We start from the raw sequence: 16,579 nt of genomic DNA, 5'->3' as shown, positions 1-16,579 counted from the left end.
GATAACACGTAGGGTTGCCAAACTCCAGGTTGCACCTGGAGATCTCATGCTACCACCATTGATTTCCAGATTGACCAGGATCGGTTCTCCTGGAGAAAATGGCCACCTTGGAGGGTGGACTGGCATTATACCCCACTGAGGTCCCTCCCCTTCCCTCCCCAAATGCTTGCATCCCCAGAGTCCATCCCCCAAATCTCTTTCCCAACCCTAGAGCTGGCAACCCTACCAATACAGCTACCCTCTGAAACTATCCTGCTTGAAACTCTCAATGCAGGCTTCATGCCATTTAGCACAGTGTAGAGGACTCTGTAGATTTTTCGCATCATGAGTTTGCATTCTGAGCTGGCCTTGTGTGGATAAAAGGGGAAACAGTGTTGAAAGCGAAGTTAGAGTGAGTTTTCCCCTTGTTTCAGTTTCTCAATCTTCCTGACGGACAGGCATGACCATAAGTCAAATGTTGACTCAGCCATCAATCCTACCTTACCTCTTCCTACTCAGCTTTTATGTTTTTAAGTACATTGCATGTGTTGGGGGATGCAACCAGCCAGCGTGGTGTAGTGGTTAAGAGCGGTGGTTGGGAGCGGTGGACTCTGATCTGGAGATCCGGGTTTGATTCCCCACTCCTCCACATGAGCGGCAGAGGCTAATCTGGTGAACTGGATTTGTTTCCTCATTCCTACACATGAAGCCAGCTGGGTGACCTTGGGCAAGCTACAGCTCTGAGTAGGGTTGCCAATCTCCAGGTACTAGCTGGTGATCTCCTGCTATTACAACTGATCTCCAGCCAATAGAGATCAGATCACCTGGAGAAAATGGCCGTTTTGGCAATTGAACTCTATGGCATAAAAGTCCCTCCCCTCCCCAAACCCCACCCTCCTTAGGCTCTGTCCAAAAAGCCTCCCTCCGGTTGTGAAGAGGGACCTGGCAACCCTAGCTCTGATAGAGCTCTCTCAGCCCCACCATCCTCACAGGGCATCTGTTGTGTGTGTGTGTGTGGGGGGGGGGAAGGTAAGGTGATAGTAAGCCAGTTTGAGTCTCCCTTAAGTGGTAGAGAAAGTCAGCATGTAACAACCAGCTCTTCTTCATCTTCTTATTATTCTTTATTTATTTATAAGGCTTGGAAGGCCCAGGAGAGCTTGATCTTGTCAGATCTTGGAAGCTAAGCAGGGTTGGCCGCGGTTGGTACTTGGATAGGAGACCATCAGTGAAGTCCAGTGTTGCTACACAGAGACAGCTAACGGCAAATCACCTCTGCTCGGCTCTTGCCTTGAAAATCAAATAAGTTTGCCAGAAGTCAGTTCCTATTTGACAGCACTTTCCACCACCACAAGGTTTGTAGCTTGCTTTTCTGCCTGGTTAGTAGGGTCGCCAGCTCCAGGTTGGGAAATACCTGGAGATTTTGGGGTGAGAGCCTGAGGAGGGCAGGGTTTGGGGAGGGGAGGGACTTCAGTGGGGTATCTTGCCATAGAGTCCACCCTCTAAAGCGGCCCTTTTCTCCAGGGGAACTGATCCCTGTCACCTGGAGATTAGTTGTAATACCATGAGATCTCCAGCAACCACCTGGAGGCTGGCAACCCTACCAGTTAGGGCCCCCCAGACAATTAACAGTTAAAACCAAGGATTAGAAAAACACATCATAAAAGACAGGAGAAAAAAAAGCTAAAGCACACATATAGAAACACAGCCAAACAAGAATTGAAAATTTGGGCAGGGAGGAGGGATCACTAAGTGAATGCCAGACTCTCCCCCCCCCCAAAAAAAAGTCATCACCTGCCGGCAGAAAACAGTGATAGAAGAGGGCTGATGAATATTCCCGGGGGGAGACTTCCATAGTTTTGGTGCCATGACTGAGAAGGCCACTGCTTCATCGGCATTGGCAATATCACGATGAGAACCCTTCCCGCACACCTATTGAATTTCCCTCCATGACTGTGAGGTCAGGTATTTGAAAAATCGTTTTAAGGTATCAAGTAAGGCCTCTTGCTGATGGCATGGGCCCAAGCCAATCAGTGTCTTCCACAGCTTTCTTTTCCTGGTTGAAACTTAACCAGTCAGGGACAGTTCCCCCCCCCCCCAGAGGTCACCCTGGAAGACGAAAAGTAATCTTTGTATTGAAGACATCAAGGTCACTTCCAAACTGGCCCCAGCACTCTATAATTGTTATTTCCGTCTTCTGCCAAGCCATTTGTTGGACAAAATAATGATTGACAGTGAAACAGCCTTCATGATTTTATTTGCCTCACTGACTCTCCATTTCACTTCCAAAATCTTTCTAGAAAGTGGGGAACTTTCCCCCCATGCCCCATAGATAGCTTTTCGTTTTCCCCGCATTATCATTTCTTTATTAATCTCCGTACCAGGCGATGCTCGACTTTGGAATGCAGCTCAGACAGATGCGGCTCGCCAGCCAAACACTCCAGCAAATAAAGCCGCGTCGTGCTGTAATACGAGGGATGCGAACGATGGATGTGCAAGGGACCATTTTGGAAGCGGGCGGGGGAGAGCTCGGCTGGAGGGCCGAGACCGTCGCTGGGTTTAATGGCCGCCTGGAACGGATTTTTATTTAAACTTTCCCTCGCAGGCAGGCAAAAAGGGACTGTTGGCGTGAAGTGCTGGAAGTCCAAGGCCCCCCGCAAGCCGTGCTCCCACTCCGCCAAGCCGTTCGCTCCCGGTTGAGGTGCCAGCGGTGCCGTTAATCACAGGCCCGGCCTTAAGAAGGAGGCATAAACGTGCCCGTGCCATTTTTATTGTTGTGACCCTGACGCCAGGCACAAATTCTACAACGGTTCATGCCAGCAACCGCCGTGATTTACATACATTTCCCCCCCTTTCCGAACAAAGAGGACAGCTGGTGAATCCTCGGGCCTATTAATCTTTTAGCGCGCAATCATTTTCCGGTATGTAACAACTATTTTTCAATCTTTGGGGCATCAAGTGAGGTAATGAATAATTCCATTATATTCTTACTGGACAAATAGGGCATCGCCGAATGACACGTTCGGTTTGGAGTAGCGCAAGGAAGGGGTGGCCGAGAAGCAGTTTATTACCTTTTTCATTGTGGGCAATGTAGAAGAATCTTTCTAATCTCCTCCTGAGGGGATCGCTATAAAACAGAGAGACCGTATACCATTCTGCTTTGGTGTCTGCATGCGGAAAACGGCGAGCTCAACTTTCCTACTGTCAATATTTTCTCCCCCTTTGTATTTTCGGAGCGCTTCAAAGCTCTATTTTTGATCCAGCTTAGGGTTACTAGGTCCCTCTTTGCCACTGGTGGGAGATTTCGGGGGTGGAGCTTGAGGAGGGCAGGTTTTGGGGAGGGGGGGACTTTAATGCCATAGAGTCCAATTGCTAAAGTGGCCTTTTTCTCCAAGGGAACTGATCTCTATTGGCTGGAGATCAGTTGTAATACCAGGAGATCTCCAGCTAGTACCTGGAGGTTGGCAACCCTATTCTGGAAGTAGGGTTGCCAGGTCCCTCTGCGCCACCAGCAGGAGATTTTTGAGGTGGAGCCTGAGCAGGGTGGGGTTTGGGGAGGGGAAGGACTTCAATGCCATAGAATCCAATTACCAAAGCAGCGATTTTCTCCAGGGGAACTGATGATATCTCTTTACTCTGCTCTGGTTAGACCTCACCTAGAGTATTGTGTTCAGTTTTGGGCACCACAATTTCAGAAAGATGTAGACAATCTGGTCCAGAGGAGGGCAACAAAGATGGTGAGGGATCTGGAAACCAAGTCCTATGAGGAAAGGTTGAAGGAGCTGGGTACGTTTAACCTGAAGAGAAGATCGAGAGGTGATATGATAACCATCTTCAAGTACTTGAAGGGTTTTCATATAGAGGATGGTGCCGAGTTGTTTTCTGATGCCCATGAAGGTCGGTCCAGAACCAACTGTTTGAAATTAAATCAAAAGAGTTTCTGTCTAGACATTAGGAAGAATTTTCTAACAGTTAGAGCGGTTCCTCAGTGGAACAGCTTCCTCTGGAGGTGGTGAGCTCTCCTTCCCTGGAGGTTTTTAAGAAGAGGTTAGACGGCCATCTGTCAGCAATGCTGTTCTATGAATTTAGGCAGATGATGAGAGGGAGGGCATCTTGGCCATCTTCTGGGCATGGAGTAGGGGTCACTAGGGGTGTGGGTGGGAGGTAGTTGTGAATTTCCTGCATTGCGCAGGGGGTTCGACTAAATGACCCTGGTGGTCCCTTCCAACTCTATGATTCTATGAGTCTATGATTCTATATATGTCCATTAAGCTATTCATCACTCAAAAACTACATCTAGTGATGGCCGGCATGTGTGAAATAGCCCTCATTGATAAAGTACCAGAAATTGTTTCTGATATTGGCTTGCACACAATTTTTTTTTTACTGAAGCAGTTCAAAAGCTTAGCTGGGAGTTACTGAGTGATAAATCTAGGGGACAGCAAGATTTGTAATTGTATGTGTGAATCAGCCCTAATGGGAAATGCACATAAGAGTAGACGTCCGTCTTGCTCACTTGCAATCTTCGCAGAGCTACTATAGCCAAATCTCCTTTATTCCAATGGCGTTAGACTGTTAGTCTTCGAAGTGCCAATAAATTCTCATTTGTTCTTGTTGCCATACATTAACCTGGCAATCCCTCTGGAATTGTTATCTGTTCCTGCACTGCACTTATTGCTTGGGAAACCACAGTTTTTTTCCACTGGAAATATGGAGCCTTTTTTCTTCACCTCGTGCCATAAATTAGGACGGTGGTGTGCTGAAACCAGATTGTGCGGCTCCGACTTCAAGGGCCGATGATTTGGACAAGACGGTCTGCGGTTCCTTTTGGAATTCTTGTAGCTTCAATGAGTTCAGCGCTGAATAGGCTGGCCATCTGTGAACGACCGAATCACAAGATTGTAAGATGTCATAGTTCCGCTGTACGCTGCATTGGTCAGGCCGCACCTGGAGTACTGTGTGCAGTTCTTGAGGCCTCACTTCAAAAAGGATGTGGACAGAATGGAGCGGGTGCAGAGGAGAACGAAGAGGATGATCAGGGGCCTGGAGACCGAGCCCTGCGAGGAAAGGCAGAGGGACTCGGGAATGTTCAGTCTGGAGTAGGGCTGTCAACAACAAAAAAATTCGGTACAGTTCGGATTCGGCCGAATTTGGCCCTTGTGGGTTCGGTACATGCCGAAGTCCGAACTCCCCCACTTCGGATCCGTTCAATTCACCGGGAATTCAAAGTTCGGAAACAAGTTCGGCCGAATAAAGCCATTAAAAACACAACCGCGCCTTTCCGCGGCTCTGGGGGGGGGGGCATTTTTGGGCTTAGAGGTCCCAAACTTTTGGCAGAGCTTCAAAGGACGTTTATTGAAAGACTCCCCAAGTTTTGTAAAGATTGGGTCAGGGGGGGCTGAGATATGGGCCCTGAAAGGGTTCCCCCCACCCTTAATGTTGTGCATCTCTCAGCAGAGCTTGCCGCCCACGCACAAAGCTCCCAGCCCGACAACAGCGGAGAAATTAGCAAAACAACTGCAAACACAATCTTGTTAAACATCACCTTTGCAACACACAACTGAAACCTCCCCCCTCAAACCAGGGAGCGAGAGACTCGAGGGGGAACACACACCCAGGCAGAACTGACGAAAGCCCCCTTTGGCTTCCCCCCCACCCACAGAAACTGCTCCCTCCCCACACACACACAGACTCTGCTTTCCCCCCCACACACACACACACATACACAGGAGAAAAATTATAGATTAAAGCCCCCAAAGGGGTCTTACTGTGGCTGTCTTCTGTTCCATCAGGACAGGCTGTAATCCAAGATGATTCCAATTAGGCACGGAACGTTTTGCTCTGGAGAGATGCACACAGGATCGGATCGGCTGCCCCATTCATCCCAATAGGGGAAAGGGGAAAGCCCATATCTCGGGATCCCCTGACCCAATGTTCACAAAACTTGGGGGGTTGCTTAAGAAGCTTAATCTAAAGTTCCAGTGAAAGTTTTGTGTCTGCACCCCCAAAAATGCGCCCCCTGCAGCCATGGAAAGAGAAAAGGGGGGGAGGCGATATTTCTGCCCCCACTGAACCCATCTTTACAAAACTTGGGTAGTATCTTAAGAATAATTAACTGAAGCTATACTAAACGTTTGGGGGCTATATCCCCAAAAAAGCGCCCCCTGCAGCCACATAAATGGAAAAGGGGGGAGGGAAAAGGGGGAGAGCCCATATCTCGAGACCCCCTGACCCAATGTTTACAAAACTTGGGGGGTAACGTAAGAACACTGGTCTGAAACTCTGCTCAAAGTTTGGGATTTGTACCCCCAAAAATGCGCCCCCTGCAGCCATGGAAAGAAAAAGGGGGGGGAGCCCATATCTCGGGACCCCCTGACCCAATGTTTACAAAACTTGGGGGGTACCTTAAGAAGCTTCATCTGAAGTTCCAGTGAAATTTTTGTGTGTGCACCCCAAAAAATGCGCCCCCTGCAGCCACAGAAAGGAGCGAATGTGCACAAGCACCCCCCCACACACACACACACGAGGATTTCGCTCTCTCTCTCTCTCTCCCTGGCCGGGCCACACATCAGCTGATTCCTCCAGTACTCAATCCTGACTGATTGGCCAGAAGAAGACCCAGCTTGCCCACCGATTGGCCGGGGGAGGAGAATGCTGCTTACTGACGGTTATGCTGCTTACTGATGGCCGAATTGGCCGAATTTATTCGCGAACTCCCGAACTCGCTGAATTCGGCCCCCCCGGTTGCCTGCCAGTTTTGAGTTCAGATCCATCCGAACAGAAAAGCACCGAATCAGGGGAAATTCGGTTGATTTTCAGTTCGGACCGAACCGAATTGACAGCCCTAGTCTGTAGAAGAGGAGGTTGAGGGGGGATATGATTTCTCTCTTGAAGTATTTGAAGGGCCGTCACTTAGAGGAGGGAAGGGAGCTGTTCTTGTTGGCAGCAGAGGATTGGACTCGCAATAATGGGTTTAAATTGCGGGTGGAAAGGTACCGGCTAGATATTAGGATTTTATTTTAACAGTAAGGCCATTTATGTTTGGTTATTAGCAGTGTGTTCCAGGCTGAAGTGACCCATATATATATATATATATATATATATATATATATATATATATATATATATATATATATATATATCTTCACGCTGAGACATCACTCCAGATGTCACTGCGAAGCCAGCACATACCTGCTTTGGATTTCTTTCTTTCTTTTATATATAAATATTTTATTGGTTTTTTGGGTATACAATACAAAAATGGGGGAGAAAAAAAATGGGTAAGGAGTGGATACAATATCTTATTGGGTTGGCATCTTGGGCAGTTCTTGTACATTTTTAGGGCTGTTGAAAAAAAAATTCGGTAAAGTTCGGCTTCGGCAAAATTCAGCCCGTTTAAATTCGGGCCGTGCCGAAGTCGGAGCTCCCCCGCTTCAGATCCGCGAACTTCGGCGTGAGATCCGGAGTTCGGGGGAAAATTCGGCCCCCCGCGTGCCTTCACGGGGCTTCCCTGAAGGCGCGCAGGGGGCTCTTTAAACAGATTTGCGCCTCCTGGCCGGGAGGCACAGATCTGTTTAAAGGGCGACCCAGGGCAGGGGTGTTGTATAAGCCGACCCTCGGTTTATACGCGGGTGCCTAATTTTTCCCCATTTTTGGGGTGAAATTAGGCACCTCGGCTTATACGCGGGTCGGCTTATACCCGAGTATATACGGTAATATCTTGTAGCCACATCTTCTCCCACTCTCGCAGGGGTGTCATTTCTCCAAAATTCTGCATCCATTTGACCATACAAGCTTTTATTTGCTCTGGAGCTGTTTCAATTGCCAATAATGTCCTGTATACTTTTGATAACAGATGGTCTTGTGACTTGTTTATTATGGATTCAAATTCAGTCAGTTTTCTCGGTTTCCCTTTTGAAAGATATTCGGTTCTTAATGTATGTGTAATTTGCATATATGGAAACCAAGATATCTTGATCTTCTCCTCAGTTAGCTCTTACATGGAATTCACTTTACCTTGTTTGTTAATAAGGTCTTTGAAGGTTAAAAAGCTTTGCTTGGACCTTGTATCCCAATCCCAGTATGCTTCTGTTGGAGACATCATCTCTGGTGGTGATGGACTAAACATTTCTTTTATTTCATACCAGATTTTTAATAATTGAAATGTCAGAGTCTCTTGATTGATTTCTTTGGGGATTTTCATTTTCTCTTTTGACCACAACCATTGGTGAAATCCTTCGGGCAGACATGATTTCTCAAGTCTTATCATCCGGTCTTCTGTTTTTTTTATCCAGTCTATTACTGCAACAAGGGCAGCTGCCCTGTGATATAATTTCAGATTAGGTACTGCCTGGCCTCTTCTCTTCTTCTCATCCTGCAGAACTGTGAATCTTACTCTAGGTTTTTTCCCGTTCCATATAAATTTGTTGATAGCTCATTGCCATTTTTTAAGAGCCATTTTTGGAATTTGAATGGGTAAGGTCAAAAAGAGAAAGTTTATTCTTGGTAAGATGTTCATTTTGATTGTAGCAATCCTTCCAAACCAATATAGTTGTAGACTATTCAATCTTTCCAAATCTTCTTCTATATTTTCCCAGAGTTCTTTATTATTTAAATCAAATAGCATATCTGATCCTGTGGGTATTTTTATACATAAATAGTTCAGGCTTTTCTTTGGAATTGAACATTGTAAAATATCTTGGATTTCTTGTTTTTCTCCTGTCGTCAAGTTAAATGTTATCAAATTCGTTTTTTGTTTGTTTAGTTTGTATCCAGCAAAGTAACTGAAAATGTCAATTTGGTGAATAATTTTATCTGCTGACTTCTTGGAATGTTGACACATTAGTACAACGTCATCTGCATAGCTTCTGATTTTATATTCTTGATCTTCAAATTTTAATCCTTGAATTCCTGGATCCGTTCTTATTTTATTCACTAGTACTTCCATTGCAAGGTTAAATAATAGAGGTGATAAAGGGCAGCCTTGTCTTGTTCCTTTTTCAATATTGAATTGCGGAGAGAGCCATTTATTAACAACCTGGCTTTTTGTGAAGAATAGATGGCGTCCACTGCATTTGAGAATTGTTTTCCACAGTTCAAATACTTCATCGTTTTTTTGGAGAAAAGACCATGATACATTGTCAAATGCTTTCTCGGCATCCAAGAATAACATAACAGATTTATTTTTGTTAATTTTGATATTGTGAATAGCTGCCAAAACTACTGTGAGATTATCTTACAATTGTCTTTTTGGCATGAACCCAGTTTGATCAGGGTATATTATTTTCAAGATGCACCTTTTTAACCTTTCTGTTAGTATCGCAGCCAGTAATTTGTAATCCACATTCAATAGAGAAATTGGTCTATAAGCTTTTGTCAAATGACCTTCCCATTCATCTTTTGGAATTAATGAGATGTGGGCTTCTTTCCATGATTCAGGCAATCTCCTGTCTTGTAGCACTTAACTCAAAATCTTCTTGAGATATGGAGCCAAAATATGTTCCATCAGTTTGTAATAGTTAGACGAAAGTCCATCTGGACCTGGTATCTTATCTGGTTTTAGTTTTCTAATAGCATCTGAGACCTCTTGAATTGTGATGGTCTGGTTCAATGATTGTCTGTCATTGTCAGAAAATGTATTCAGACCTGCTGATTGTATATACTCTTCTAAACCAGTTTGTTCAGTGTCATTGTTTTGATACAACTGTTTGTAGTAGTTCACAAAAACCTCTTGAATGTCTTCTTCTTTGTTTGTCATTTTGAATGGCCAGGATCCTTCTTTTCTCTGTTTCGTTCTTTAATAAGTTTGAAAGCAGTCTTCCAAGTTTGTTTGATTGTTCAAAATATTTTTGTTTTACAAATCTTAGTTTCTTCTGAATCTCCTCTACTTCAATTGCCCCGATTTTATGCTTAATCTCTTGAATCCTTTTCAATATTTGCTTTTTTCCTGACTTCTTATATTCTTCCTCTAGCTGCATTAATTGAAAATTTAATTGTTCCAAATGTTGCTTTTGATTTCTTTTGATTTTGGATGTTATAGCTATCAATCTTCCTCTAACATAGGCTTTACTTGCATCCAAATAATATTCACTTCCACTTCAGGTGTTGAATTTCGAGCAAAAAATTCTTTAATTTCTTCTTGGTATTGTTTAGTGATGTCTTTTCTCAACAATATTGCATCATTCATTCGCCATCTTCTTAGTCCTTTCCTATCACTCCAAAATTATAATTTCACAGGACTGTGATCTGCATGTGTTGATGGTAAAATTGAAACTTTTTCAACTGAGTTCAATAGAGACTTTGATATGAGGCATAAGTCAATTCTGGAATATGAATTATGTCTACTGGAAAAAAGGTATAGTCTTTGTCTTTTGGATGTTTAAAATGCCAGGCATCTAATAAACCCCAATCTTCAATGAATTGAAATACCGTCTTAGGTAATTTACTCCCTATGTGATACAAAGATTTATCTAATTCGGGGTCTATTACTCCATTCATATCACCTAGGATCAAGATTTCTCCTTGATGTACATCCACTAAATCTTTAAAAAAGGTATTGAAAAAAAATTCTTTGGTGTGATTTGGGGCATATATATTTGCTATTGGTACAGTTTTCTCGTTGGCACCTTGTATCACAATGATCTGGTATCTTCCTTTCTTGTCTTCGAAGGTATCTAATACAGTCAACTTATTTCCCTTAATGTAAGTAGCGACCCCTTTTTTCTTATTAGTTGATGATGAAGAGTAGACTTTCCCCAGTTTTTTATAGTCCAAAAATTTCTCATGGGTATTCTTGATATGAGTTTATTGAATACAAATTATGTCACATTCTTCTTTGATTAATTTATTAAATATTCTCTTTCTTTTTGCTGGCTAGTTGAGTCCATTAACATTGATGGATAAGATTTTAAATTATCCATCTTAACTTGTCCTGATGCTTCTTCTAGTTTAAATTCTTCTGGTACGTCTTCTTCCCCTGATGGTGATCCCCCAGAAGCTAAAATTTCTGCTTGCCTTTGTTCTTCTCTGGTTATCTCCAACAAAATCTCTGGTGAGATGAATGGTTTTGCTGCATCTATAAAGGCAGACAGTTAATCCATCTCTGGCTGAGGAGTCTGTGGGTCGACTTGTGTTAATCCTAAAAGAGATTCTCTTAATTCAAGTCTGCGAGGATCTTTTTCTCTTGGGAAGCATTCTGAGTTGGTTTTGTTTGGTGTTCCCAGATCTCTACTTGGTCCACTTCTTCTGGCTTAGATGATAAGTTCTGTTAAAAGTTGATCAGCTTCTCTGTTTCGGATGATTCTTCTTCCTTCTGCTAGAGAGATGTCTAATGCCTATGGCACAATCCAATGGAATCTAATATTCCACTTATGTAGAGCTGATCTTAAGTCATCAAATTGCTTTCTTTTTTGAATCACTGCTGCTGGTAGGTCCGCTAAAACCAATATATCTTTCCCTTCATATTTAAGGCATTGTTCCCTTTGTAAACATAAGATCTCATCTCTCATCCTCTGATGGGTGAACTTGACTAGAATATCTCTTGGTGTGTTGTATCTAGTGGAATAGGCAGAGTTAATTCTAAAAATCTTTTCTATTTGCAGTAATTCTTCTTTTAAGTTGTAGGTATCTTGAAGTAAAGTCTGTAATTCTGTTTCAAGGTCCGTTAGTCCAAATTTTCCCCCAAAACCTCTACATTTCAAATTCTGTTCTCGATTAATTATGTCAAATTTCTCTTCTGCAATGTTGTGTTTGTCTTCATGCAAATTCAAGGTAATGGTTTGTTGCTCTAATTCTTCTTCAATCTTATTTTGTCTCTGTTGAAGTGATTTTATCTCCTTGGTGTTATCATCAATCTTCTTCTCAATTCTTTGAAGTGATTCTTGCAATGAATCTTGAAGTTTCTGGTGACTCTCTTGCAGACTTTGTCGAAATGATTCCTGAAGTTTTTTTGTGGCTTTCTTCTTGTTTTTCACTCAGCTTTATTATCAAATTTTTGAGATCATCCATTTGGGTAGCATCATCATCTACCTTCATCTTTTTATTCTTAGGCATTCCTGCTTGGTGTAAAAAAATATGAAAATTGGAAGATAGTGTTTGAATAGTTGTCTTTGGTCTTGTATCTTCTTCTTTAGCTACACCTGGTTGGACCACGATAGTTGTTTTGGATTCTTCTTTAACTGCTGGAATGCTCTTTTTCATATTAGACTGTCAATTTTACAGTTTGTTTAGATTATAGCCAACATTCGGTTATCAGTTAAAACATCAATGCAAGCAACATTCAAAATACCAATTAAAACAATATCAACTTTATATGCAAAACAATTGATTGGATAAATATGCAGCCAGTTTATTCATATATTTGAAAAACAAAACAAAACAGGGTAGTTTTTAGTTATATTAAAATTGTTAATTTGGTTAATATTAGCATAATATTCCTGAAATTAATTTGTTAAAATTGATTAATATTAAATTAAACCTAATTGCTTTGTTATGAGGATGTTGCTACCTTCTATAAGCACGCTCAATGAATTTTAGTAGCTTAGGGAAACATTTATTGGCAGGGTGCTATTTTGTTGGGATCCACTGGATGTCGCTGTGGTGTTCAGGCAAATAGTGTCTCCTCTATCTTCAATCTCTGATTTCTTCTTCCGAGAAGAAGCCGGAGGTCAGCCACAATGGAATGGAGCTCATCTGGCAATTAGCCAAAAATTTCTTCTCCAAGGGCAGGGGTCTTTATATCCAAAGTAAGTAAGTTCAGAAGCAGATTAAATTTTTTATTTTAAGACAAATGAGGCTGAGTTGTTGTTTTAATCTGTCTCCTCAGCACTGCCATTTGTCTTTTGCCTTGGCTATGAAAACAAAAGTAGCTCCGTAAAGCTCCCTGGAGCTTCAACTCAGCCTGTCATTTTAAACTTCCCCCACTTTACACTGCTGTGATTCTCCCTTTCCCTTCTTATGCCAGTTTGTTTGTTTTAGAAGGCATTTAAGTTATTTACAACTTGCCCGTCAGCTCCATTGTTGTTTTCCCTGGTCGTTTCATTCTGATCCACGTTCCTCTGTCTGCCATAAAAGTCTTTGTTCCTTTCTGTAAAATGGTTTACAGCCTGAGTTCAAAGTCTTTGAGGGGGGAAATGTTGGGACTGGGGAGAGAGGGGGGAAAGAAAGATGGCGGGCGCGAGTCAGCTCAGGCAGTGCCCGACACCTAACCGGTTTGGCTTGGAGCCGCTGCTGCTTGGCGGCGCCCAAAACTCATGGACCTCTTATGAGGGGGGCTCAGGGAAGGATCCCTGGGCCCCCATGGAGTTTCTACGGTGAGATTCCCCTCAAAACCAATGGGGGCTGAGAGCTGCTCGGGGCTCCCGTGCCGCTCCTCCCTCAGGTCCCGCTGGAACTCTGCTTCACAGTTTAATGGCTTTATTCCAACAGGCAGATGGGGGGCCCCTTCCGGGCCCCATAACTCGGGGGGCCCTGACCCAATCTTCACAAAACTTGGGGGTTCTTGCAAGAAGGGTACGCTGAGATTTTGGGACCTCTACCTCCAAAAATGCCCTCCCCCGGAGCTGCGGAAAGGCACAAATGTGTTTTTAATGGCTTTATTGAGCCGGATTTTTCCCCGAACTCAGAACTTGGCGCCGAATTCCACGGATCTGAATTGGGGGAGTTCGATCTTCAGAATTTCCTGAATTAAAAAGGGCCAAATTTTGCTGAATCTGAATTTTACAGAATTTTTTTCCCAACAGCCCTAGAGGGGATATAATAACCATCTTTAAATACTTGAAGGGTTGTCATATAGAGGATGGTGCCTGCCAAGTTGTTTTCTGTTGCCTCAGAAGGTTGGACCAGAACCAATGGGTTGAAATTAAATCAAAAGAGTTTCCATGTATACATTAGGAAGAATTTTCTAGCAGTTATAGCAGTTCCTCAGCGGAACAGGCTTCCTCGGGAGGTGGTAAGCTCTCCTCCTTCCCTGGAGGTTTTTAAGTTTAGATGGCCATCTGTCAGCAATGCTGATTCTGTGACCTTAGGCAGATGATGAGAGGGAGAGCATCTTGTCCACCTTCTGGTCACTAGGAGTGTGTGTGTGGGGGGGAGGTAGTTGTGAATTTCCTGCATTGTGCAGGGGGTTGGACTAGATGACCCTGGTGGTCCCTTCCAACTCTATGATTCTATGATTCTATGCTTGGCAATTTGCAGCATGTTCTAGGTTGAAGAGCCCTGCATATTTTATTTTTGAGTTTTTCATGCTGAACCATCATTCAGGAAGTGACTATAAGTCCCCCTGCTGGTTGGCAGGCCCCACCTGGAAACTGTATCCCTGGAGGATGTGTTGGGTTCTCAAAGCCGATTCTATAGGCCTGGCTCGTGGCACAGAGTCCTAAAAGTTTTCGTTCGATGTTATCTTTTCCGGGGTGTTTTTCTCTCATTTCCCCAACTGTCTACCAATATACATTTCCACCATCTCCAGCCCTAAAAATCCTGTCTGGCAGGTTCTGCCTCACCCCTGAAGGCTTGTTATGTTATTTGATATATTCGGGGCATTAGAGTGACTCACGCCTTTGTCCAAAAAAACGCCACAAAAGGGGATTGGCGCCAAGCGGGTGATTGGCAGCGGTGATGAATTCTTATTGTCGAGAATGTTCCGCCATGACATTTATTGGTAAACCCATCTGAAATAATCCCCATTCAGACCTGCCAGATTTCCTGCAAAGTGATGTGCTCCCGTCGTGCATTGCCAGACGGAGAATGATTGATGCCTGCTGCCAATCAGGGTGAGGAATCATTCAACTTCTCCTTGTCGGTTTAAAACAGGGCTCTAGGGTTGTTGTGTTTTTTTTACAAAATCTAAAGGAGGGAGTGGCTGAGTATTAATGCATATGGGATCCCTGTACAAGGCTTCTATGCGTTTCACACAACACATAGTTAAATTGTGGAACTCCCTGCCCCAAAATGTGGTGATGGCTGCCAACTTGGAAGGCTTTAAGAGGGGAGTGGACATGTTCATGGAGGAGAGTGGTATTCATGTCTACTAAAAAAGGGGATACTAGTCATGATGCATACCTGTTCTTTCCAGTATCAGAGGAGCTATGCCTATTATATGAGATGTTGTGGAACACAGCTGGATGATGCTGCTGCAGTCGTCTTGTTTGTGGGCTTCCTAGAGGCATCTGGTTGGCCAGTGTGTGAACAGACTACTGGACTTGATGGGCCTTGGTCTGATCCAGCAGGGCTTTTCTTATGTTCTTAAGGTTGTTCAAGACAAGCTTTACTAGCTAACACCCAGCCGGTTTAATTGGTGGGGAAGGAGGAACGGGTGGTGATTTCATCCAGCCCACCAGTCAACACCTCAAAATGGTATCATGGATCTGCCACTTACAGATTTGTTCCTCTTGCTACATTGGCAGAAGCCTCAGAGCTGATATATACTTGCAACAGAAGGAGTGAACAGTGAATTCCTGGACTTTTCACTTTAATAAGGACTTGACTAAGGGGGCAACTTGCCTTGACCTGGTTGGCACAGAAGAACTCAATCTTGTCAGATCTCTGAAGCTAAGCAAGGTTGGCCCTGGTTAGACCTTAGTTCTAAGGAGGAGGAGAGTTGATTTCTATATGCCAACTTTCTCTACCTTTTAAGGAGAATCAAACTGGTTTACAATCTCCTTCCCTTCCTCTCCCCACAACAGACACCTTGTGAGATAGGTGAGGCTGAGAGAGTTCAGAGAGAACTGTGACTAGCCCAAGGTCACCCAGCTGGCTTCATGTGTAGGAGAGGAGAAACCAGCCCGGTTCACCAGATTAGATTCTGCCACTCATGTGGAGGAGTAGGGAATTTTCTGCAAAACAAAGAACATCCTGTTGGCCGAAGGCTAATCTGCAGTAACCAGAAGTTGATCTTTGTTCCAGTATGAAAAGATGTATTTTTCCATGGTCAAGACATGCTTTGACTGAGTTCACATGATTAACTTTTGCATTATAGCGCTGGCGATTTTGTTCTCCAGATTAGAGTCCACCGCTCGTAACCACTGCACCACACTGATAATGAAGTCTTCTGTCCCATTTGGGGGGGGGGATGTACATCCAACCAGGTTGCCCTGGGGCGAGTGATGTCAGCATAGTTTGACTGTTATGTAGGCAGCGGGAAGTTGGAATCATGTTGAGCTTGGAGCTTCTCCAGAACACTCGTGTGTTCTAATTGGTTCAAGGGGTTTGCTGCCACCCAATCACGGACTTGGGGGGCGTGGCCCCGGGTGGCTGGGTTGGCATATAAGCCAGGTTTGTTGCACTGTTCTCCAGTTCTGTTCTCATTCAACTAATAAAGCAGTTGCTATTGGAACGCTGTCTGCAGTCTCATGTATCGCCCACGTATACATAATATTGACCGTCTGTTTTGGGTTCTCAGTAGCAACTTACAAAGTGGGTTCTGAGCCACATCCGAGCACTGAGTTTCTTGGTAAACATTCATCTGCATTCCGTTTCCCATCCTTAGCTTTTCTGCAGGAGATTTGTAAATATGTAACACCAGTGTAGGTCTTGGCAGTGTTCGAAATGTCTCTGTTGATGAGACTGTATATTCTGCGAGACCAAACACAGGTTATCGGACTCCATG

The sequence above is a fragment of the Euleptes europaea genome, chromosome 4, assembly GCF_029931775.1.
Source record: "Euleptes europaea isolate rEulEur1 chromosome 4, rEulEur1.hap1, whole genome shotgun sequence".
NCBI classification, from domain to species: domain Eukaryota; kingdom Metazoa; phylum Chordata; class Lepidosauria; order Squamata; family Sphaerodactylidae; genus Euleptes; species Euleptes europaea.
The sequence above is the reverse complement of the archived record's forward strand: the minus strand, read 5'-3'. Positions refer to the sequence as shown.